The sequence below is a fragment of the Ambystoma mexicanum genome, chromosome 8 (genome assembly GCF_040938575.1).
Source record: "Ambystoma mexicanum isolate Mex_15411 chromosome 8, UKY_AmexF1_1, whole genome shotgun sequence".
Taxonomy (NCBI): Eukaryota; Metazoa; Chordata; class Amphibia; order Caudata; family Ambystomatidae; genus Ambystoma; species Ambystoma mexicanum.
Genome location: NC_090929.1, coordinates 1,169,952,020 through 1,169,979,040, shown reverse-complemented (window position 1 = coordinate 1,169,979,040; position 27,021 = coordinate 1,169,952,020).

Genomic DNA, 27,021 nt, shown 5'->3' with positions numbered 1-27,021 from the left:
CTGGGACCTGGGAATGCACATTTGCTGTTCTAAGTCCTTACACTTTTTAAGGAGTCTGTTGGCTTCATCATGCAAATAATTATTTTCATCACTCATTTTATTAATCACCTCCTGCATTTCGCACATTTGGATTTGGCATTCATTGAATTCTTTATTTCTCTTGTCTCTTTCTTGGATCATTTTAATCATTTCTTGTTCTGCACTCTGGAGATCACCTTCTTTTTTGCAATGTTCTTTTTGTAAAATCTGCATTTCTGAAACAACCTCATCTTTATCCTGCCTAATGTGATCCACTAAGGCTTTTAAGTGTGCCAATTCTTGCTCACTATCTTCAAATTGTTTCTTGCTTTTGGATAACTGAGTATCAAAGTCTCTGCATTTTAATTGCATGTCTTTTTGGCATACATCCAATTCTGCTCTCAACATTTCCTGATTTTTACTTGCCCCCTCTAATTCAGTCTTTAACCTGTTAATTAGCTGAGTATCATTCTCTTGCATTCGCAGGGACTTGTTTAAAATAAACCATATTTTGCCGCACAGCCGTATTAAACAGTCTTTCTCTGCACTTTTATCGGCTGCATTCAATAATCTTGTAAGGCAGACCTGAATTATGCTGCCTTCTGCAAAAATATTGTCTAGTTTTTCTTTCTGCACCTCACCCTGAATGCGGTTACTCCATTCTAACGTGCTATTCGAAGACCAATTCCCATGTGCAAATAACTTTGCCTCTAAATATTGCACTAGATCTGAGAATGTGGTTTCCCTTTGTGACATTCTGAAATTCGTTTTTAGTGGCACACTGCTATTATAAAATGGGTTCCCTTTAATGTGCAAATGGCAGTGTGAGACACGCTTGCCACGCCCAGTAGGTACTCTATGATCACTTTCCCGGCCTGCAACGCACCATAAAAATGTAGGGTATTTTGTGGAGATTTGGGGCCTGACGGTATTTTATTACCGCCGAAAAATAACTTAGCAATAATCACTCTTTGTATTCAGATTTGGCCATGTGCAACAATAATACAATGGACATGCATTATTTCAGCACCCAGACCTGCATATTTGGTATACGTGGTTGGTGGTATTTTGGTGAGCATAATTCCCTTGTTTTATTTGTGGCCCCAATGTCCAGAATCCCTTATCTTTGCTTAGATTTTTCGTGTGATCACTAGAGAGACCTCAGACCTGCATTCTAGGAATACCACATTTTCCAGTGATAGTGTTGGTGTGCCACCATGGGCGAACTCACTGACTTATTTACGACAGAGAGCTATATATGGTAGTCTTGTGGTAATTTCCACTACCTTATATACGGTAGGGATCTATGTTCAGAGAGTCTCTCTTCCCGTTGGCTCATGTACCTCCAACAAGCTATGCTACATTCACTCACAATTATTCATACTGATTCTGACATGCACACATCTGTCTTAAAATGACCATTGTACTGTTTAAAAATCTCCCCACATCATCAGCATTGTAATGGTAAACAATAAACATCACCCGTCTGTTTTCAAATATTTTTCTGTATTATAAAAGTTGTATTTAAACACGATCTCATTCTTTACAGAAATAAAATGGTACAGTCAAAGCATTGTCTGTGACACACTGCAAAGAGAGTGGCGGAGAACAGAACTCAAATTGCAACATTAGCACTTGATTAAGACACGCACAGGAATCCCCTTTCCTACACTGACTGCATATTTTCGTGCACACACACGGCTCCCACGCTTATGTAATTACCTTATCTGAGTTTTCTTCAGCTGTTCTCTTTGTGAATGTAGCTCCCTTGAAGATTAACCCCAGTTAAAGGATCGCCTTTCCTTCTCAGTCCGGGGTCATTGCCTGGAATTCTCAGCTTTTTCAGATAGGAACGCCTCAGCCAGTGGAAAGGTTTTTCTTTCAGCTCTCCCCACTCTCGACTGCCAAATCTTGACTGTAGCAGGACGCAGGGATCTGCATTCAGTCAGGAGTCCCACAGCCAGGTCTTCTCCCCAGTAGTGCAGAAAATGTCTGCCTGGAATTTTCCCCGTTACTGCCCACTAAAACTTTCCTCTCAGCCCTCTGTATGACGTGTCCCAATGAAATCCATCATCTCTCATCCTCCTACTCTTCAACAATAGCTTCGCTTATACATTTGCAATTGTTGCAAATCTGACTTCCTTCTTCCTGCAGTTACTGTGCACAAAAACACGGAGAATCAGGCAGAGAAGAGAAGAAAAAAAAAATCTGCACACACATTTAAATGGTTTTCAGAGTATGCCTAATTCTGCAGTGGAGAACACATTTTATTAGTGGGTTATGTTAAATAAGGTTTTATTAGTCAGGTTAATGGTTAATAGGTTAGCTGTTAATTTTCAAATGTGTCTCTCGCACCATAGGCATTTCAGGTGAAAAATAGTGTGCATTTTTAAATGAGCACGTGTGCTTTTAACTGTAAAAATAGATTTGCATCTTATATGTTAAAATCGTTTTTGACTGAATAGCCTGTCTTTCCTTGTTAATCTGGTAACCCATATAGCAATGCACCGCACCCTTGTGGTGGTAATGCAAAAAAAAAATATGCTACTTGTGCAGTAGTGCTGTACTCTGTGCTGTTTGCTACCTGTGCAGTAGTGCTGTACTCTGTACTGTAACACGCCAAATATCCTTACAGTACGATGCCGAGGAATTTTAAATTGATCCTTGCAGCATCCAGGAGCCAGTGCAGAGATTTTAGGGCTAGAGAGATGCAGTCCCTCTGCTTCAGGCCAAGGATGTGTCTCGCAGCCCTATTCTGGATTAGCTGTAGGCGACGTAGAAAGGAAGAGGGTAGATTAAGGAAGAGGCTATTGCAGTAGTCTAGCCTAGAGAGTACCAGAGCTCTAGAGACATTGAGCTTCTGGGGGAAAGTGAGGAAAGGAAGGATTTCTTTGAGGAGGTGGAGTTGAAAGTGGGACTTCTAAGCAAGGTCCTGCATGTGAGGGAGGAAGGAAAGAGAGGTGTTAGGCAGAATTATATGCAGTACCCTTGGGGAACACCACACACAATTAAGACTACAAGTGACAGTACAAATTCACCTTTGGTACAAGCCTGTACTACACAGTAAAGTTGTAGCGATGGCTGAGCAGCCAGACTTATCTCAAGAGCAAGTGAGCAGTATCAAAAGTTACACAAAGGACAGCAATTACTATGATTCAAACAAACACGGACTCAAGGGTTCTGAGTAAAATAATATACATTTATTTACACATCAGTTGTAAAACATTTCAATAAAGTAAAGCAGTTGAGAAATCACACTCTTAATACACCATACCACTCACAATAGATTCTGGACAAGCTAAGCTCAATATGAAGTGTGAGCAAAATGTCACTCCAATAATATAAAACGGGAGGGAAAGATAAAGCTAGACAAAAGTTGAGCAGCACATACAGGTAAGTAAACAGGGTAATCTAGAAAAACAGTGAGGGAATCAGATCAAAAGGGCTTAGGGCCAAAGTCAATAGGACAAACGTCTTTTGCTCAAGATCACACACTTCAGGGTAGTTCGCGGTTAAGTCTTTGTCAAGAGTTCAGAGCGAAGTTGGACAGGCGAAAAGTTACTTTAAAGAATAGAGAAGGACAAGCCCTTGGATTGGTGAAAGGTTTCACACACTTTCACCGCGGCTGGACGAAACAAACAACTGGATGTGAACAATACCTTAAAATGGAGAAGCAGCTGTTGTTGAGGCAGACGTTCCTGGCAGGTCCTGCAGGCTCACGGTTCCTGAAGTGACTGTCGGACTGACATGAAGTAGGAAGACTGGAAGGTCCTGCACTGCCCAGGGAAGAAACCAACAGTAGAGCAAAGCAACAGATAAAAGGGGCGCTCCTTTAACCCATGAAGGGTCTGACCTTCCTGGCTATCCGGTTCACTGTAGCTCTGTAAAGCAAATTCGACCAACGGAGGGAGACCTGGCTTGCAGTTTGGGTGAACTGGTTGGTCCCACCAGCTCAGGGGAAGAAGATTCCTGGTAGATCTTCTCCGTCGTTGAAGTTTGTAGATTCGGACCTGCAGCAGGGCTTCACAGGGTGGTTCACTCGTGGTAGGGGTCCTCTTCTGTCAGCTCCTCTTTCGTTGCAGTGGCGATTCTGCATTTCCAGCCCCAGAGACCTGCTTTTTATGCAGTTTTCCCCCATTCACACAGCCTGGCTGTCAATCACACAGCATGGTGGCTGTCCTGGCGGAACAGTCACCTAGCCAAACAAACAGGACTGCGATTGGGTTTCCAAGGGAACCCATGACAGGGGTCCTGAAACCTCTCCCTCACATCCTGCCTACCCAGACTTTCAGGCGCCTAAGGAGGGCTTTTGTGCAGAACCTGCGAAAGGGCGGCGAACAAAGGAACCAAACCTGGTTTGGCGCACAGAGAAAAACACAAGAAAGACTTTTACAGAAATAAATGGTGAATAAACCCAACCAGAACCAAATTAAAACAAATATGGTCCAGCGGATTTAAGTTTGAGGCTACCAAGATAGCCTAAAACAATACCAAGTTTATTTAAGATAACGTGTTAGGAAAAATAGGGTAGTTACCACTGCCACCAGCCAAGTCTTAATGAAAAGGGAGTGAAACAATGCTCCAAGAGAAACAGATAAAACGGGATAAGTATTAACCCTTTCCAGTACTCTATGTAAGATAGTTTGTACTGGGTCTGTGGATTTAAAGATACTAATAAAGTCAATGGCAACTTTTTATGTTCTGGGAGACAGTAGTCAGTCCCAGAAAATGGAGTCTGAGTTGGGAAGGCTATAAGACAACCCTGTGTCACTGCACTGAAGGTGATGTGTGACACACAGTAAAAAGATGATGCCTGTGGAGTAGGTGAGGCTCCACAGTCTATGAACACAAGACAATGTTAACCACACACAGCAAAACACATGTAAGAGTGGGAAAAAAAAGGCTCACACTCTTAACAGGTGAAAACAAATCCTAGAAATCCAGCAAAACGGCTGAGGGACTCAGTAGGTAAGGGAAATTAGCCATTCTTGAGAATTATCCCTAACAAGAGGAGTCAAAGATAACTCCATGATTTTTGGGTTAAGATGGAAGAGAAGGGGGTGAACCCATAGAGGATGGCGAGAGTGATGGGGAAGAAAGAGGGAGCAGAAGTCCCAATGGGAAGCATCTGGGTCTTGCTAGCATTGAGGCAGGGATTATTGGAGGCACACTAGGACTGGATGGCAGCTAGGCGGGCAGGAATGATGGAGGACGTAAAGAGAGTATCAGAGGGAAGTTTGAAGAAGAGTTGTGTGTCATCTGCATAACACTGGAAGTGAGGGGGAAGAGGAAATTAGGTGTGCAAGCAGAGCAAGATAGATGTTGAAGAGCCAGGGAGAAAGGTTGGAGCCCTGGGGGGGATGCCACAGGTGGAGATAGAGGTGGGAAAAAAGAAGAGCCCAGGATAACCTGGGAGGGATGGTCATTGAGGAAGTAGGTCAGCCAGTCCAGTGCCCATTCCAAGATTCTTAAGGTATTGTGGAGCCGTTTTATGAGGATGGGGTGGGTCTCTGTGTCAAATGCAGAGGAGAGGTCAAGTAGAATGGGGAGCATCAAGAGATGTGAGCAGTTCTTCACAGGTGTTCAGAGAGTAGTTTCTGTGCCTCTGGTTGCTCGGAATCCAGAATTGATGGTCATGTAGGCAGCCAACAAGCTCAGTGTGCTGGGTCAGTTGGGGAAAGACCAGCTTCTCCAAGAGTTTCCCAAGGAAGGGGGTGATAGAGATGGGGGCGAGAGTTTGCCAGACAAGACAGGTCTGTTGATGTCTTTTTTAGGAGGGAGCACACAAAAGAGTGCTTGACAGAAGAGGGGAAAGATCCAGTAGCAATAGAGTGATTGCAGAAATCAGCAAATGCAGATGCAGGAGATCCAATATTGTCCTATATAATTCTGGAAGAACAGGGGTAGACCTGCTTGTGGGAGACCTTCATTGAGCGTGTTCCCCAGGTCAAAAGTTGCCAGTCCTCCACTGATGCTATGCATAGTGTGCAATCACAAGAAAGAGATCCAGTGGAACATGTTTGTTTTTGTATTCCATCCGCCATGTTTCTGCCTGACTTCACATCCAGGAGCAAGATTAGTTCTTAGGACACTAGCCCCTGTTATTCTTTATGTATTGTAATGATAGCAGTATTGTCTCACATACATGGGAGACTTTTGTTCTCCCAAGTGGGGTTTTAAGCATAGTGGGAGGCAATATCCTCCCTAGCCCATGATGTATTCTGCCCTGAATTATGATTCTCTTCTAAAACACCTGTCACTGCATTACATGAGCAAGTGCAGGAACAAGTAACAACAACGTAGAAATTAATTATTTACATGTTAATCATCATTGCTGTCTTGGAAGACAAAGGAAGGCCATGCAGATCTTGCTTTGAATATGCTAAGGAGCACTCTGTAGTGGACGATGCTGCTGTAGCAGTCAATCTTTCGTCACCATTCTGAGAACACCCGTTTGCATGGTTCTGTGACCTTGAAGTGTCTGTATTCCAGAGCATTCCTGTTTCAACATGAGATGCTCCGTTGTGATATCTGTGTGGAATGTGTACCTTTATGTTTCTTTCTCCACCTAATGGGAATGTGGCTTTATGGCCTGGAGTGTGCACAGCGAGGAATGCCCTGTGTATCAGACATTCCAGGTGATCCATAATAAACAAGACATGGCTGGTGTTATGGATGGCGGTATCCATATAAATGATCAAATACAAAAGAAATTACTACATTTGTTTACATATCTTTTTGAAATTCTGGGTAGTGTGTATTAAAATAAGGTGTGGGGTGGGGCAAAGATATTAGTTATGGTAGGGGGTGAAGCGGAGGTGCTCCCGCATTATTAGTTGTTTCTCCTTTCTATTTTTTTTAATTCAATAATTTCATGGTAATCTATAGAGGGCATCACTGTTGTCTATTCCAAAGAGAACTATGCTCCAGCAGAGAGACAAAGACTGCATGCAATGTATGCCAACTAGGAGATTAGTATCTATGTAGTGTCTAAGGCAGTGGCATAACCTTTATATGACTAATTAGCCTTGGAACTATTAAATAATACACACAGTTGTCATAGATTACAATCTGTCTCACAGTGGATACACAGAGTTTCATTGTAGACATTACAGGTAGGGCCAGACTAGTTGGCCCTGTCACTTCAGATGAGTGCACTTATCTCATATGCTCTAATCCCCAAAATTCAATAATTCGAGATATCAGCTCAAATAAATAATGTGAGCGTTATTTTGAATAATACTACTACAGTCCTAAAAAAAATCAAACTTTTGAACTGATTGTGATATTCTTGCCACTGATCATTGCAGCATTCTATACAAGCATACCACTGGACGAGGTACATAGTCACCAAAATATTTCTCAATTTTCGCTCTCAACAACTTGTGATACCTATTGCCTTTTTATGAGAACTAATATAGTTGGCATTGTCACATACATATTTACTCTTCAAAGGACAGCTATGGGGCATCCTTTAGACCCAGCCTGGCCAATTCAGGCAACCTTTGAGTAGCAGACCATTCTTGAGGACAATCCCTTCACGGACCATATAAATATGGGACACTATTATATTGCTGACATTTATTGTGTTTGCAGGGGTATTGAGGAAATGTCTACCTTAAATCAACAAACATCCATTCAAGCTTCCCTAGTTAGAAAAATATTATGAAATTACTTTTCCTGGACCTCATTGTCTTTGCCTCAGGGAACAGTCTTTCTGCCAGTCTTTCTACCAGACTATAAAGGTAGGCTTCTGCCAGAAATATACTTCTATGCTATAACAGCCAGCATTTGAAGGTCCAAATGGTTTAATTACCTTAACTCGACCAACTCAGTAAACAAGCAATTAAGGACCTGATTCACTGAACGTTTTCCTATGGGATTGCACCATTATAAAACATTTCCATTAACCAGGCCCTAAGTGTGCTTGGATTACAATTGAGGATCTCATCTTTCCCCCAGAGAACTTGAATCCTAAACAACGATTGTTATGTGTGATAATCTTTACAAAATACATCACATAACTTGAATATATTAATGGATATTGGTCTATTGTATCCTCCCTAGAGGCATTGCGAGAGAGATGACTCTTGTTTGCATTGTCTTAGAGCAAGACAACTTAGAAATACATTGGTGGATTTAGTGTACACCAAAGAACATTTGAATAATCCATCCATTGCCTCTGAAAAGGGATTCTCACCTGCTATGGAACATTTCCCATATGTTACTTTCACATCTTGTAAAACCAATATAATAACTAGGATGTTTCACATTGGCTTCTTTCATACAGACTCTCGATAGTCACATTAATTGTAAAACCAAGAATTGTATTTATATTATAAGATGCCTGTATCATTTGGAATATGTAGGCACAAACACAAGAGAAGTTACCAAAAGAATGAGTAAACATCAATCGCAAATAAAAAATAGAGGCCTCTTTGTTACAATATGACATGGAGTTGGGTCATCAAGAATATGAAATGCAGGGGATGGTGACCGATATAGTTAAATATGATGAACGTAGCCCCTATGTGAATCCCATATTGTCGTTAATAGAACAATGTATGATCCTGTGAATCAGGCAAATATTATTGGTCGAATCATAAAGTGGACAGGCAAAAATTATCACATTAAAACCCATTGGCCCAAGCATCTTTTTTAGAGCTAAACTAAAAATGGATTTGATTGCAGCAGTATGGGTAAAGTATATGAATCAATCACACAGCACTGATGAATCCTTAAATGGATTGCCTATGATATCTGGGGAATGGTAGCATCTGTTTAGGCATGGCCTTCATTTGTCTTTTCCCTTATATAGAGATTCTGGTTTATTCACCTTTTGATTGTATGACTTTACAAGTAGGATGCATCTAGAAAATGTGTTAAGACATGTTTTGTAGCACGAATTTTTTGTTTTGACATATTTGGACTAAAACAGTTAGGTAACACGGGTAAGGTAACACAAGTGTTGTGAACATCATATTAAATGCTGTGTGTCCCCTGTAACCAGCTCATTGTAGGCAAATCCTGCATTAAAAATAAAGATGCATGTGTGTCTTCACATTACTACAGCACTGGTGGATCAAACCACACACTGCTCCAGGTATAGTTCGTCTTCTCCATTCACTTTTTTATGTTGTTTTGGTGAAATTGAGCAGCAATTTTATATGGGCATATGATCACTATTTCCCGCAATTATTTGCTGTATGACTTTTTAGACATTCACACTACAGTCCATGGTTTGGGCAATCATCACATTGGTTCATTACTGCATGGTGAGGAGAATGGTTACTGACAGTGGCTACCAAAGGCCTTCCGGGCCCATTTTCAAAAACTGTCATAACCAATGTGTTGCTATCTGCTATTTGAATACGCAGGGGCAATCCCATTATGTGGACGAGGGAGGTTTGTTTGACAATGTGCATTTATTCCAATTGATCATGCTGCAGGAAACCTGAAATGTTGAATCTATCTATTTAAATGACCATTTCTGCATTTGTTAGAAAGCTGTGAAAGGTGATAGAGGTAGACCTAAGGGTGGTCTTCTAATTTCTAATAATATCACTTGGAGCCTTGATAAACATCAGAGAAGCATTGAAACCATTTTACTGGTCCACAAAAAGGGATAGGGTGATGCAAGTCACAGTCTTTTAATTATAAATGGGTATGATCTGCCGGGCAAGGCTCAAAGCCGAGCAGGGCTCCAGTCGACGGTACACACAGGTGTATGGAATCCACCCACTTTTTCAGAGGGTGGATGCAGTCCTCCGGGGTATTTAGAGGCTGTGTGTAAATTGAGAACATTTGACTCTCTTATTTGAATGTATGCCAACCTTGGGATTCAAACAGCAGTTGTCAGGTTCACAGGCAAGGCACTTCACGACTGCAACATATAACCTGATGAAAAACACAATGGCCCTCATTACGACCCTGGCGGAATTCGGAAAACGATGGCGGAAATGCAATACCGCCATCGAATAGCGCTCGGTGCGACTATGACCCGTCACCGCAAAGTACGAAGCCATTAGCGACACCGTAGTGAACGCCAACGCTAACTGCACCAAGCACGCGCGCGCGCGCCATGCCAAACCGCAAACACCACCATGGCGCAAGGGTACGCCAATTCCGACCCTAGCGGACATGTACCTAACGCCATCAAGCATGGCGGAATGTACCATTCCGCCATGGTGAGAAGTACGGCATCGCGAATCAACCGTAAACGGCCCCACTGAGTGCCTGTACACCGCTCCCTGCCCACAAAGTACAACTCCCCGTAGGTGCAATGAAGTCACAATGCAACCAGTGAAATGTACAAGTCACCCATGCATGCCAACGAACAAAAGAAACACAAGAGGGGCCAATGGGAGCTGCAGGGCACAGATGGCACGAATAAAGAAGCCATCCCAACGGACATGACCACAGTCCCCCACCAAGAAACGCACGCAAACACAGGCACCTGTGACCAGCAATATTCCGAGAATCACATCATTCCACCAGTCCACCTGGCTGACCGGCATCTGTTACACAAAACCCAATCCCCCGCCCCTGAGCATGACAACATTCAAACTGTCATATTGGCAGCCCCCATCCCTGACCACACGGGCTTCGTAGGCAAACGCGCCCAGTACAGTACCACGCAACTAAACTCCGAAGCTGGAACCCAATGCAGATCTCCTCACAATACATCGCCCCCCAAATAGGCACATGCCACATCACTTGCAAAGAAAAACGCTACACGGGCCAAATCAGAATAGTAATTTAATGCACATCAAAATCACCAAGCCCATACAGCCATCAGGCCATGAACTCCAAAACACTTTTCACCATTGTGGGCTGCATCCGCAAGAAATGACCAGCCACTACTTGTGTGACGCCTGTTCCATCATGGTACACAGAGCCACATTCACGTACGAAAAGGCAACATGGAAGCGCACAGAACCGCAGGGCCGTCCCAATGGGGAGGCACTAGTCCAGCTGAAAGGCCGAAATGTTGCTCCGAGCCACCAGTACTGCGTAAGGGCATGTGGCCCATTGGCGATCGTCCCATAAGATCGTAATGCTGCTCCACTGATTAACACGAAGCAGCAGGTGTCGGGAGTAAAAGCCATCTGCAGGAGTGGCATACAGATGGCAGTGGCAAAAGGGGAGGAGATACCTGTCAACCAAAAGAAAAGAAAAAGAACAGAATGGCCATCAGAACTACATTCCAACAACTCACTCCAATGATCACACTAAATCCACAGCCATATGCATGCTAGCCCACTCCAAAGGATCATCACCACCCCAAAACCACTTGTGACTCATAACCATCTATATCGAGGTGCAAACACCATCACGAACGAGTGTACCTGTGCATGCGTCTGTCAAAACAGAATCCATCAGATGGGAATGTTAACGTGCATGGACACAAGTGTCTGAGGGCGCGTCGAGACAGGGAGGGCTCAACAAGGCCAGATAGACGATGGTCCCACTATGGCAGCCCTGCATCACATAGCGTAGGGGAGGCGGATAGATCCCAAGAAGCCCTGTACATGGCAAACTCTGTATCAAATCACCTGCCCATGCATCCATTCATCATTCCCTCATCCCGGGATTAAAACGCCTGAATATTTACTCACATAACATTAGAAATATCCATTGAGTCTGTGCGTTATGCAGCCTGCAAAATCCACAGTGCCCCAGCCCGGAATTCCAGTGTAGTGAAGTAACATGTATTTGGGAACGTCCGGCCTCACCGCCCACGTCGCAATTGCGCATCCCAAACTATTCATATCAATCATTGCATCCTCACCATGGCCCCTGTCTCAAGGACATAGAACAATAGTACGTTATATTTGCAGTTAGACCTGTGGGCATTTCCTCGCCGCTAGCTGAAAACCGAAAGCGCCGCCCTTCGAATTCCTCATTTGCAACATCACGTCGAAGAGGCATCTGTGGCCGTTTGAAATCACTAATTATTCCATCGAGTGCGGCTGTGTGTGAAAATGGCAACTGCCTTCACCCACAAATGGGCCGCCCCGCCCGTCGTTGCAACTCGGTACAGTGATGCATGAGGGCCCACCGTTACTCGAGTACTACGTTCCACTGACCCTTCACAAGTCTGTTCGCGACTGCACAGATAGTATGTGAAACAATGGGACCACAGCAGAATGAACATATCAAACAATCTTACACGGCCATCGGGTACAAATACATGATTGCAATAGCAAGATGCCATTCCCCGAATTGCAGCGTTGTGCGCGGGACGTGCCCGGCCAAAGGGGAGAGCAGTTTGCACAGGTGGAATGAATCACCACAGGTGGAGGCCATACAGCCTGAAAACACATAAATTGCACAGCCAGTCTCCTCCCACAACCACACCGAAATGCTACCGGCAGGACTCGCGATGTTGGCCCTGGGGGACCTGATAGCACTGCAAGTACTCCAACTCCAAGAAGAAGACGAACACCAACTACAACCGGCCGCACGGAGGAGACGCAGGAGGAGGAGGAGGGCAAGGCAGGGCCAGCAAGGGCCGCCAGCACAGCCACTACCACCACGCAGGCAGCCCGCAATCCCACGCCTCCGAGCACATCCGTTCAACCTCACTGATGAGCAGATCCACACCCTCTACCGTTTGGACCGGGACACCATAGCCGCCATTGTGGACATGACACAGGCTGACCTTGTCAGCATGATAGATAGCCCAACCGCCATCCCACCCCTACTGAAGGTGGTGTCTGTACTCCACTTCCTGGCCACAGGCACCTACCAGCACACAGTCGGACAGTTGCATGGCATTTCTCAGCCACTGTTCTCACGGACACTATTTCAAGTGCTCGATGCCCTCCTGCAGCACGCAGACGACTACATCTCTCTACCACGCTCGGAGCAGGAAATTACCAACACAAAGGTGGGATTCCATGCACTTGCCGGCATACCGGGTTGCATTGGTGCCATCGACTGCACCCATGTGGAATTGGTCGTCCCACATGCCATGGAGGCCCAGTACCGCAACCGAAAACAATTTCATTCCCTGAATGTACAAATGGTGTGTGACTCCAACAGAATCATTACACATTGTTGTGCCCGATTCCCTGGATCAACCCATGATTCTATGGTCTTGAGGAACTCTACAATACCACGCTACATGGAGCGACACGCAGGGAACAGATCCTGGCTACTCGGTGAGTCTCATTACATGCATGATTATGTGGGGTATGTGATTTGGCAATGACCTGGCAGGAAGGGGGGGGGGTGTGCGTACGTAGCAATGGCATTCCACATTATACGTTTCTCGTCCACATACAGGTGATGCTGGATATCCACTGAAGAGATGGCTCCTCACACCAGTCCGGAACCCACGGGACCAGCATGAGGAGGACTACAACCATGCCCACTCACGTACCCGTGTAGTCATAGAACAGGCATTCGGCCTACTGAAGGGTCGTTTCCGCTGCCTCAGCAGGTCTGGCGGGGCACTCCTGTACCGCCATGTGAAGGTTGCAAAGATGGTCATGGCATGTGTCATGCTCCACAACATGTGCGTACGTAGAAATGTGCCCATGCCCCCTGACGCAGAACTGCAAGCACCTGATGATGGTCATGATGAGGGTGGGGATGTGGCAGCACCTCATGGAGTCTGCGAGGCACCGGAGGCCCGTGACATTCGTCAGCATCTCATTGATGTATGCTTCTAGCACTCACGCCTGGTGGCTGATACATGGACACGGGACTCGTGGCACTGTGTGTGTCTGGTACATGCACAATATGGACTGTACGCCTATGATGGCCTAGTACACAAAGATCAATGTCCACACATCTCATTGGTTGATCGTGCACTGTTTATGGCATATGTGATATCATGTTAAACACCCTATCGACCCGCCACCCAAGTGAGCCCAACACACCCCCTCCACCCTCCTACCTCCCCCCCGAACACCAGTGTCCAAAGATGCTCATTGTCAGTGGGCTGTCGCTATTGCAAGCCCCCTCTGCGGGTTTCAGGGGCACCCCTGCCTGTGGAGTGCAGGTTCCTCCCAGATCTACGTTGGGGGCTGCCCTGGACGGAACTTGCAACGGATGATGTGTCTGCCTGCTCACGTCCATGCATGTCTCTAAGGGTTTGCGAGAGCTCAGTGAGCACACGGCGCACTGCGGCAAGTTCGGCACATACGTCTTTGGACGTCGCATGCAGTTCCCCCCTCAGGCTCTCGGTGCTTCTCTCCATTTGGACTCTCAGGCTCTCGGTGCTACTCTCCATTTGGACTCTCAGGCTCTCGGTGCTACTCTCCATTTGGACTCTCAGGCTCTCGGTGCTACTCTCCATTTGTGCCCTTAGCGTCTCTGTACCTCTCTCCATTTCTGCCCTAAGTGTCTCAGTTGATGTTTCTATGTCTGCCTTAGTGCCCCCACATTCATCGGCATGGTCCTTGAGGAGCGTGGCCAGTTGCTGCTGTTGCACGATTAACTGGTCGAGGGACTGTTGCCTCTGCTGGGCCATGGCCATTTGCGGGGTGTCACAGAGGGGCTGTTGTCCTCATGTTGCCTTGCCACAGAGCTTGTGGGGGATGGCCAGTCGTCGTCTTGTGGGTGCCCCTGCGTGGTATCCTCATGTTGTACGGGATGGGACAGACAGGGGGATTGGGACAGGTCATGGATGGATCTGACTTCGACATCCCCGTTTTCTGTGTCGGAGCATGCTGCCATCAATGGGGTGTCACCTATGGTGCTGCTGCCACCAGAGGCAGTGCCTTCTGTGGCATCCATTTGGGGGACCTGTGGTGGTGGTGTTGTGGGCATGCTGGCTGCTGGGGTGCCTGTTGATGTTCCCTCCTCTGTGCTGCCACATGATTTGTGCTGCTGCCGTGTCTTGATGCGTGCAGCTGAGGTGGAGGGTCTCTGGCCGTTGGTCTTGGCCCTCTTTGCAGGTGTGCTGGTAGGGGTGTCCTGTAGCTCGTCGTTTGGATCGGACCCTGTGGTGGAGTAAAGGAGGGCGAGGGTTATTGATGGGTCTGTGGGAATTGGAATGGCATTGTATCACATGCATTGGGGTGGTACCTGAGGGTGATTTGGGTCGGGGCCTTGGAGGTGCTTTCATTTGTGTGTGGAGTGAGGGTGCAGTTGTCTGGCAGCCTGCAGTTAGGGTGTGCCTGCTGCACGTGTAGTGCGTGTTTTAGGTGTTTTTAATTATTTATGTATTTATTGTGGGTTTTAACGTGCGCTATCAGGCCGATGTGTGTGGACGTTCTCCTGGACATGTGTTTCTGTTGCACTATGTGGACGCATGGTACTTCACATGGATGGACTGTGTGGATTTGGCATTGTTTTATTTGGGCCACCTACCTGATTCTTCGGATGTCTGCACTCCTTTCTCCATCCCTCCGACTCCCTCTATGCTCTCCATTCCGATGGTGGAGGCACATATTTCTTCCCAGGGGGTCAACTTGATGGGTGATTCAGGACCTCCCCCGGTGGCTGTGGCAATGTTGCGGTTGGCAGAGAGTATGCTGCGGACGCGTATCCGCAGGTCGTCCCATCGCTTGCGGCATTGCTGTGGGGTGCGGGGTGCGGTCCCCACCGCACTTACCCGCTGTGCCACCAGAGCCCATATGGCCTTCTTGTTTGCAAGTGCCGTTCTGGTCATTTGCGTGGAGAAGACGACGGCAGCATTCTCCTGGAGGGTCTCTGTTAGCACGGTGAGTTCCTCACGGGAGAAGTGGACCTGCCGCTTGCGGTCGCACGCTTTCTTCACTACTTTTCCCATTTTTCTTGGTTTCGCTAGGGTGGATGACGGGTTGGGGTGTGTTTCAGGGTAGTGATTTTAGTGGTTGTGTGGTTTTAGTGGTTTTATAGGTGTACGGCGGGATGTTTCCCGTTCCGGGCCCATGTTTTAGCTTCCGTTTCCGTATATTTCCGGTCACCGTACTTTCCGGTAGGCGCACACTGCGGTGACCGCTAAGAGGGGTGGCGGTATTGCACCTAGGGCGCCGTACGGCGGCGGTGTGGGCCATTTTGGGGTCATTTCCGCCATCGCGGACTTTGCACTTCCGCCATGGCGTGGTGCTCGTGCCCGATGGGTCGGAATGGGCCGCACTTTGCTCCTTCGTGCAATGGCGGAAACGCTATTTACGCTGTGGCGGTCCGGTCAGTCACTTTCCGCCAGGGTCGTAATGAGGGCCAATGCAACTAAGGTTGAAATGACATATTTCGGAACTGCATGTTCCAGGGCAAACATTGGTATACATTCTTGGAGTTTAAAACACTATTAGAAGAGAAAATACTCTCTCTTCGTTTTTGGCGGGTGTTGATTTTATGAAATGCAAATGGAATTCATCCTGTGCAATTTGTATGGTTATTGAAAGCTAAGTGAATGAAATGTGCATATGTCACCTTGATATGCTAACGTCTGGTGATGTCACACCCCACTACGTATGTTAAAGAGTCCCCCACTTTTTCTTTTAGGACTTGACCCCTGTCGACGGGTGTGCGACTCTCCGAAGGAAAAAAGAAGACTGTGGAAGCTATCCTTGATTCCTGTGGCATGTGTACCCCAAGTTTAATAGGTGGTTATTTCAAAGCTAAAACCCTATTTTTCATGGGTAATTATGATCGGGCGGTGTGCCCCGAGCAGGATGAGAAATCTAAATGGGACAAAACAGGTAATTCTTGGGCAAATCCTTTAACCCTTTATGGCTTTTCTATTTTAAAAGGATTCTGCACAGCGGATAGTAATATCGGCTATACAAGAGTTGGTTGTGGCCATTCTTCTACAATCAACTATATGTTTGCCAATCAGGTCTGTAATGTTAGGAGGGTGGCATTATTTGAAAATGTTATATATGAAATAAGCAAGAAAATGGATTTGAGCAAGAAAAAAAAAGAATATTGCATTTGGCACCCATTTCAATAGACACGGGGATTCTTATGACTGTGTTATATAAGGTGAAAAACATAAAGGGAGGATTGCTGTAAAGTTATTATTATTTTTTATTTAGTTGTATATGGTTTGAACACAGAGTTCCAAGACATTCTTTTCTTTTTGATACTTAAAACCTATTACATTAGTATGATAAACAGACTTGTAAAAGCTAAAAAGACCTCTTACAAATTCAAGTAAATTCCAGGATCTTTCAAATTATTAAGGGGCCGATTCATGGAACAAACGTGCGCCGAAAATCTATGCGCAAGCAGGCGCAAGCGGAAAAAAACAGGCACACGCGCACGCGTGCGATTCATGGAAGTCCCTGCATGTGTCTTCCTCGGGATGTGCGCCAAACCCGTGCATGGCGCACACGTCACTGCAACATCCCGAAAGATGTGCGCGACGCGCACAGTGAAAGCGCACAACCTCTGCGCATACACTAGAAAGTGGGCGGAACACGGGGCGTAACGCGCGGAATGGGGTACAACTCGCGAAAACAAGGGCGTAACTGGGGATGTACTGCAGGGAAGCAGACGGAACGCCCACACGCACCCGAACCACACGTATTCAGGGAATCGAATAGGGCAAAGCCACGCACAGCGAAAGACACGCACAAGCCCAAACACGTCCGCCACACGAAGGCAGGCGGTAGCGTCCGTGCGCATTACAAAAGTGGCAACATACAGCAATAGTGCCTGTGCGAGCAGGGTACGCGTATCTCAGGGGTGCGCGGGATGTTCCACATGCGATTCCATCAGGGTACGTGTATTTCGGGGTGCGCGTGAAGTTCCACACGTGATTCCATCAGGGTACGTGTATTTCGGGGTGCGTGTGAAGTTCCACAGGCGATATCAGCAGGGTACGTGTATTTCAGGGTGCAGGGGAAGTCACACACGCGATTCCAGCAGGGTACGTGTATTTCAGGGGTGCGCGGGAATTTCCACACGCGATTGGGCCCGTGCGAGCAGGGTACGCGTATCTCAGGGGTGCGCGTGAAGTTCCACACGCGATTCCATCAGGGTACGTGTATTTCGGGGTGCATGTGAAGTTCCACACACGATTCCATCAGGGTACGTGTATTTCGGGGTGCGCGTGAAGTTCCACACGCGATATCAGCAGGGTACATGTATTTCAGGGTGCAGGGGAAGTTACACACGCGATTCCAGCAGGGTACGTGTATTTCAGGGGTGCGCGGGAATTTCCACATGCGATTGGGCCCATGCGAGCAGGGTACGCGTATCTCAGGGGTGCGCGGGAAGTTCCACATGCGATTCCATCAGGGTACGTGTATTTCGGGGTGCGCGTGAAGTTCCACACGCGATTCCATCAGGGTACGTGTATTTCAGGGTGCGCGTGAAGTTCCACACGCGATATCAGCAGGGTACGTGTATTTCAGGGTGCAGGGGAAGTCACACACGCGATTTCTGCAGGGTACGTGTATTTCAGGGGTGCCCGTGAAGTTCCACACGCGATATCAGCAGGGTACGTGTATTTCAGGGTGCAGGGGAAGTTACACACGCGAAATCAGCAGGGTACGTGTATTCCAGGGGTGCGCGGGAAGTTCCACACGCGATTCCATCAGGGTACGTGTATTTCGGGGTGCGGGGGAAGTTACACACGCGAAATCAGCAGGGTACGTGTATCCCAGGGGTGTGCGGGAAGTTCCACACGCGATTCCATCAGTGTACGTGTATTTCGGGTTGCGGGGGAAGTTCGACACGTGATTCCATCAGGGTACGTGTATTACAGGGGTGCGCGGGGAGCACCACACGTGAATTGCAAGTGTGGGCCCTCCCAGGTGTTCCCTCTACACCCTCCACGGCACCTGCAGGTCGCTCACACCACAGGGGCCTACCCTGCACATGTCCTGCAGGCACCCCATCCACCATGGCCATGCCCCCCAGCCAACCCACATGTCAACTTGCACTACTGCCCACCAACGCATGTCCCCCTGCACCCCCAGCCACCAGGGGCACCCACCACCAGGCCCCCACCCATGTCTCCCACCACCCCCACCCCCCAGCCACCAGGGGCAGCCTCCACCAGGCCCCCACCCATGTCTCCCAGCACCCACACACCCCAGCACTGTGGGGCACCTGCCAGCAGCCCCCCACCCATGTGCAACTCATGTACCCCTGCACCCCCACCCCCCAGCACTGTGGGGCACCTGCCAGCAGGCCCCCACCCATGTCTCCCACCACCCCCACCCCCCAGCAGTGCAGGGGCACCCACCACCAGGCCCCCACCCATGTCTCCCACCACCCCCACCCCCCAGCAGTGCAGGGGCACCCACCACCAGGCCCCCACCCATGTCTCCCAGCACCCCCACCCCCAGCCACCAGGGGCACCAACCACCAGGCCCCCACCCTTGTCTCCCACCACCCCCACCCCCCCAGTCACCAGGGGAAGCCTCCACCAGGCCCCCACCCATGTCTCCCACCACCCCCAACCCCCAGCAGTGCAGGGGCACCCACCACCAGGCCCCCACCCATGTCTCCCAGCACCCCCACCCCCCAGCCACCAGGGGCACCCTCCACCAGGCCCCCACCCATGTCTCCCACCACCCCCACCCCCCCAGTCACCAGGGGCAGCCTCCACCAGGCCCCCACCCATGTCTCCCACCACCCCCACCCCCCAGTCACCAGGGGCATCTGCCAGCAGGCCCCCACCCATGTCCAACTCATGTTCCCCACCACCCCCCAGCACTGTGGGGCACCTGCCAGCAGGCCCCCACCCATGTCCAACTCATGTTCCCCACCACCCCCACCCCCCAGCACTGTGGGGCACCTGCCAGCAGGCCCCCACCCATGTCCAACTCATGTTCCCCACCACCCCCACCCCAAGCACTGTGGGGCACCTGCCAGCAGGCCCCCACCCATGTCCAACTCATGTTCCCCTCCACCCCCACCCCCCAGGACTGTGGGGCACCTGCCAGCAGGCCCCCACTCATGTCCAACTCATGTACCCCTGCACCCCCACCCCCCAGCACTGTGGGGCACCTGCCAGCAGGCCGCCACCCATGTCCAACTCATGTTCCCCACCACCCCCACCCCCCAGCCACCAGGGGCAGCCTCCACCAGGCACCCACCCATGTCTCACACCACCCCCACCCCCCAGCAGTGCAGGGGCACCCACCACCAGGCCCCCACCCATGTCTCCCACCACCCCCACCCCCCAGCCACCAGGGGCAGCCTCCACCAGGCCCCCACCCATGTCTCCCACCACCCCCACCCCCCAGTCACCAGGGGCACATGCCAGCAGGCCCCCACCCATGTCCAACTCATTTTCCCCACCACCCCCACCCCCCACCCAGCACTGTGGGGCACCTGCCAGCAGGCCCCCACCCATGTCCAATTCATGTTCCCCACCACCCCCACCCCCCAGCACTGTGGGGCACCTGCCAGCAGGCCCCCACCCATGTCCAACTCATGTTCCCCATCACCCCCACCCCCCAGCTGTGCAGGGGCACCCACCTCCAGGCCCCCACCCATGTCTCCCACCACCCCCACCCCCCAGTCACCAGGGGCAGCCTCCACCAGGCCCCCACCCATGTCTCCCACCACCCCCACCCCCCAGTCACCAGGGGCACCTGCCAGCAGGCCCCCACCCATGTCCAACTCATGTTCCCCACCACCCCCACCCCCCAGCACTGTGGGGAACCTGCCAGCAGGCCCCCACCCATGTCCAACTCATGTTCCCCACCACCCCCACCCCCCAGCAGTGCAGGGGCACCCACCACCAGGCCCCCACCCATGTCTCCCACCACCCCCACCCCCCAGCCACCAGGGGCAGCCTCCACCAGGCACCCACCCATGTCCAACTCATGTTCCCCACCACCCCCACCCCCCAGCACTGTGGGGCACCTGCCAGCAGGCCCCCACCCATGTCCAACTCATGTTCCCCACCACCCCCACCCCCCAGCACTGTGGGGCACCTGCCAGCAGGCCCCCACACATGTGCAACTCATGTTCCCCAGCCAACATGTCATCACAATCTAGATCCCTGGTCCCTATGGTCAGCCTCCAAATGCAAAATACCCACCCGAGTATTGCATCCACCCACTCATAATTTGCAATTACATCACAGAACACCGATTGCAAGTTCCGAAACAAACACATTTCCCTCACATACACCCAATGGGTGTCAGTGAATCTCAAAACACATATCATGAAAAACATGAAACCAATGAGATACCACACATTGAAGTTCACCAAAAATAATATGCATTAAAGGAAACATCAGTAGAATAAAAAAAGAAGAAACAGAAACGTGAATGTACAAAAATGAAAAGAAGCATGTCCGTCAAAAAAACCAAAACCAAAAATAAAAATCCAAAGTAATGTCCAAAGTCGATGTCCACAAAACAAAATCCAATGGGAAATGAAAAAGAAAGCCATTGCTCCATGGTCAAAAATAGAAAAATAAAATACAAACCAACTGTCAACTATGTACATGGGAACAATCCAGGGTCCATTATCCCAACAAAATAAAGGAAACCTATCTAACTACACTAACTAATAAAAAAAACTATATACAAAAATGTGGCCAATGTCCGAAAGGTCCAAATAAAATAAAAACAAAAATGAAACCTAACACTACCTAGAAACTATGTACAAGGACAGCGGGCTAGTTTCACGGCTCACTTGTGGATGTTACGGGCCAGGGCATCATCGAACTCCTCCTCAATGTCCCGGAGGCGGTCCTCCTCCATGGCCCCGAGGGTCCGCAGGGCCGTCGCTGTGTCCACCTCCAAACCCCTGCGGATTGCCTCGAGGCACTCGGCCCGCCTCAGGGCCCTCCGCATGGAGTTCTCCGCCCTGACCATTGTGAGCCGTGCCTCTTCCGCCTGCTGCCGCTCCGCATCTATGGCGTGGCCCAACCGCTGCCACACGGAAGACACTCTCTGTCCTGGGTCCTCCTGCCCTCCGGCCGATGCCTGCCCCTCCGATGTCGAAGGCCCCGAGCCTTCATGGCTCCCACCATGTTGCTGCTGCTGCTCTGCCTCTGCCCGTGCACTGCCTCCTGCTGCCTGCACATCCTCCGCCGGCTGGGGTGCAGTCGTATATGTGGCCACCCCTGCTGGACGTCCGACTCCCGACTGTGGCAGGGATGCCTCCTCCACCAGCCTGGCCGCACCGTCAGAGGCAGCACCACAGGGCACCCAGGTGACTGATGGGTGGGAAGATGGCACAGAGGACGACTGGCGCGTAGGGGGTCCAGTTGAGGAGGGGGTCAGAGCAAGCCCCATCAGATGGAGGAATCCGGCCTGGGTGACCTGTCCCAGCAGGCTGACGTGGTCAACGAGCCATTCGAGATGACGTGCAGTCTCTCCATGAAAAGACTGCAGGTCACCTCGCATGGCCCGTTGACGCAACGCCACACCAGCCAGGACAGGCTCAACCCGGACCTGGATAGCCACGTCCGCAGGCAGAGGAAGGCCAGTTGACGTCAGCTCATCCCCTGCCTGAAAACGGGTCTGGACGTAGGCATCCCTGCTGGTGCAAGATGATGCGGGGACAGGATCGGGGACAGGATTGCACACAGGCACCTCCGCGGCGGCCTGTGCTGCCTCCTGTCCCTGGTCCTGCACTGCACCACTAGCACCAGTGGGATCCCCACCTCCAGACCCCGTCTCTGGTGCTTGCACAGCCTCCTCCTCCACCAAACCCCCCACCAAACTGGATGACTCCGTGCCATCTTCCCCTGTTGGTCCCTGTGGGGTCCCAGCTGCCCCTTCTGCTGCCGAGCAGTCCAACTCCAACCTCCGCCTCTTGGACCTCCCCCCGGCAGCTGCGGCCTGGGACGCGGCACCGGACTCCTCACTCCCCGACGAGATGACAACCTGGGAGGGGAGCCGGGCCTTGCGTCTCCGGCTGGCGGTCGGATCCCCACCGCTGTGCTCCACAGCACCTTCTCCGCCCTCTTCATCAGTTGACGCTGCAGACAGGGAGAAACAAAACACAGGCATCAGGGCACTGTACAATGGACACATACACACATGACAGTTGTACATGAGTGGCATTGGCAAACCTCAGACATGTCATCACAATCCCCAACACACATGTCATTGCAACTCGCACACATGAGCCATACCACATCCATATCGCAACTGCCACCACCATCCATACACATACAACAGCATGAGCAGGCAAAGGTGAGCCAGACATCACATGCAACACAGGAAGTGCACCACACATGTACACACACCACCACACTTGCATGCATGTGTACAACTCTGCCAAGTGTCGCACTGTTCAGACGGGCATCCATATCACATCTGCCAATTAGGCTTTCACATACCACTGTCACATGCATCCATGTTGCATCACTGTTGCACCCTTGTCAAATACACACACATGCACATGTACACAGTGCTGATACATGCAGCCGAAAACAACATACATGCGTGACATCACGGACATGTCTACTTACATACACATTCATCCAAACATGTGTGCCCACACAACTGCATTTGGCATGCAAGCCTACACACACAAGCACCATCCATGTCTCACACATCACAGCCCTCGCATGTGTCAGCCCCACGGCCCTGTACACCCCCACCCATACTCGACCCCATACAAACAGATGTGCAACCTGCACAATACTGAATAATCACCACACGCACTGCTCACAATCAGGATGCATGTACACTCACCGCTCGACTCCAGACGGGTCTGCTTCTCTAGGACCTGGACGTGGAGTGCTGGGGATATGCGTTCCAGGACCCTCATCTGTTCTTCCGACAAGTGGCCCCGGCGCCCCTTGGCATCCGCCGCCTTCAAGAGGAGCCGGGCCTTGTTCAGGGTCCTGGACCTGAAGTCCTCCCAGCGCTTCCTGACATGTTGTAAGTCGCGGACTGCCACCCCCTCTGCGTTGATGGCAGTCACGATGTCAGTCCAGATCCGAGTCCGTCCTTCCTTGTCGGCGCGGGAACTTCCGAAGAGGGCAACATACTGCCCCAGGACTTGCTCCACCAGGACGCCAACTTCGGTGGCACTGAAGCTGGTGCCCCTCTGCCTCTCTGGCCGGGGGTTGTCAGTGGTCACAGATGGTGTTTGCCCCGACATGACAACCCCAGAGGCAGGAGTGGGTGGGCAACTGGGTCCTGGGGCTGGGCTGTGGAGCGATGGAATCCCAGTCGGGAGTCTTCGGTACCAGCAGGGGTGGTCACAGCAACAGCACCCCTGGCTGATGTGCAGGCAGCAAATGGCAGTGCACGTGGGCAGCAGGCAGTCAGGCAGCAGCAGATGGCAGGTGGGAGCGTGCTCGGGGCTCTGGGGGGCAGTAGTTCGGCCTTCTGGGCAGGAGCGTGGTCTTCCGAGTGCATACGCGTGGCCAGCTTGATACAGAGTTATTTGGCACGTGAAAAATCTGCACGTCAGCGTGTAATTCGAGGAAAGGCCCTTAGCGCGTAAGCGCGTCTGCACGCATATGCATTTTCATTGGACAGAAGGCCCCTCAAGCGCAAGCGCCCCTGTGACGTGACGCGTACAGACGTGCATGCGCATTTCAGCGCGCGTGAAAAACTGCACGTCCGCGTGTAATACGAGGAAAGGGCCTTATCGCGTATGCACGGCAGCACGCATATGCGATTTCATTGGACCAAAGGCCCTTAGCGCGTGAGCGCGTCTGTGACGTGACGCGCGCAGGTGTTTCCCTCATTGCACGTGATGACAGAACACACGTGGATTGCCACCAATCGCGTGTGAAAGTTCCCGGCACCCCGGAACACACGTACCCAGGCTAATCGCGTGTGGAACTTCCCGCGCACCCCGAAACACACATACCCAGGCCAGTTGCGTGTACGCACACTCCCCTCCGATCACACGCGATGACACTTGGACCGTATCCGAATACGGGAAACCCACGCACGGCAAAAGACGTGCACAGGCGTCAACGCGTCTGCCACACGAAGGCAGGCGGAAGCGTCCCCGCGCACAGCATAAAAGTGCGCGCAAACAACAAACGCATATATACAGCTACGATGAATGCCCCATTTGTCGCTGCACTGATCGTGGGACACCGCAGGAGGAGGAGAATAGCCAGGGCACGCATTTTCGCACCACGGACAAGCCTTTTTGGGATGCCTGACAACCAGGTCTATGGCAGGTATAGGTTTCCACCCCATATCATCCTAGACCTGGTCAGGGAGTGGGAAGATGACCTCACATCCCCCATCCTTTGCTCCCAAGCATTGAGCCCCTTGGAGAAGCTGTTCAATGTCCTGCATTTTTTGGCCACTGGGTCATTTCAGCGGACCACTGCCATAGTGGGGGGGGTCTCACAGGCCACGCAGTCACGCTGCCTACACCAGGTACTGGCAATCATGACAGCGCGCCCCTCAGTCCACAGGCACATATACATGCCCAGAACACCCGCAGAAAGGCAGGCCGTTGTCCTGGATTTTTTCAGGGTGGCACACTTCCCCAAAGTGCTCGGTGCCATAGATTGCACCCATGTGGCCCCACGTCCACCTAGGTCCATTGAGCACATCTACCGAAACCGCAAGCACTGGCATTCCATCAATGTACAGGTGGTATGTGATGCAAAGGGAATCATCACCTCTGTCTATGCAAACTACCCTGGCTCCACCCATGACAGTTTCAGAATGTCCGCCCTGAGCCGGGCCCTGGAAGCTGGGCAGCATGGCGACACATGGCTCCTAGGTCAGTACAAATGCCCTTGCACATGCATGCAAGTCACACACAGACAAATACCCAAACCCTAACAATCTCAACTATTATCATCTCCCCAGGGGACAGTGCCTACCCTCTGAGCAACCACATGATGACGCCAATCCGGAACCCCACCACACCACCCCAGGTAAGATACAACGCCGCCCATATTGCAACCAGGGGCATAGTGGAGCGCACTTTCGGAGTGCTCAAGTCACGTTTCCGCTCCCTTGACCGCTCTGGTGGGCAACTACTCTATGCACCACCAGTAGTGTGCAGGATCATTGTGGCAGCATGTGTCCTGCACAATGTTGCAACACGGCAGGGCGTCCCGGTGGACATGGTGGTGCCCCCACATCCCCAACCACAGGCGCTGCCCATGGGAGGGGACAGGGCACGTGGCGAGGAAGCCCGGACCCAGCTTGTGGCCACATTTTTCACCTAAACTCCCACCCCTGCGGAGTGCACACAGGCCTGGCACATACCAGGTGACAATCGATGATGACAAAGAGACAGTCAACTGTCACAACCTTGCCACCCTGAGATTGTTGCCATGGAAGTGCCACATCGTCTGCATCCCTAGCTACTTAAATACAAGCAATCCTGTGTGACCAAAAGGCACACATATGACATATGACATGATATGGGCCATACACAAGTATTCCAAGGCGCAATGAGGCAGGGAGGGGGGAACAAGGGAACACAGAGAACGGTACTACTAGGCCAGGTGTCATTGGGATCGTGCAAGTGCAGGGTTAGGGGGAATGGGAAAAGTGCAAGGGGAAGGGTGGGGGGGAGTCCAGTACAGGGGAAGTAGCCCAAAAAAATAATACATAGGTCGCCTGGTGGCAACTACAAAGGTAAGTGCAGACAAGTGCTGGGAAGGGAGGGCTGTAGGGATAGAGAGACAGTACTGCAGTGCAGGGGTTGCCAGGGAGGCAGTGCAAGTGGAGAGTGGCTGGGCCAGGGACCGAGGTCGGTGAGAGTGGCCCAGTTGCAGCTCCTGTGCAGTTCCAGTGGAGAATCCTGCAAGGGAGAGGCAGACAGTAAGCAGAAGCAAAGAGGAAGGTCTTGAGGTGCTTCCAGAACTGGAAATGATTCCCCTCAAGTTCAAGTCAGGCCGGAAGTCTGTTCCAGGGGGAGGGCCCTGCTGCGGAGAGAAATCTACCCCCAGCTAGTTGCTCTGAGAAGCGGATGACACGGACATGCAAGGTGTGCATCACACACACCTGCAAACCAGGCCATGGCCATCACTGTCATGTCACTCAAACCCTCCCAAACATCAACATGACATGGCACGCAATACCCATACACCAATGCAGTAACGATAAGGTGCACATTGCCATGTCCTAAATGCACAGTGGCATCGGACACTGCTGCCTGACCCGGAATCAGATGAAATGACAGACCAACAACCTCCCA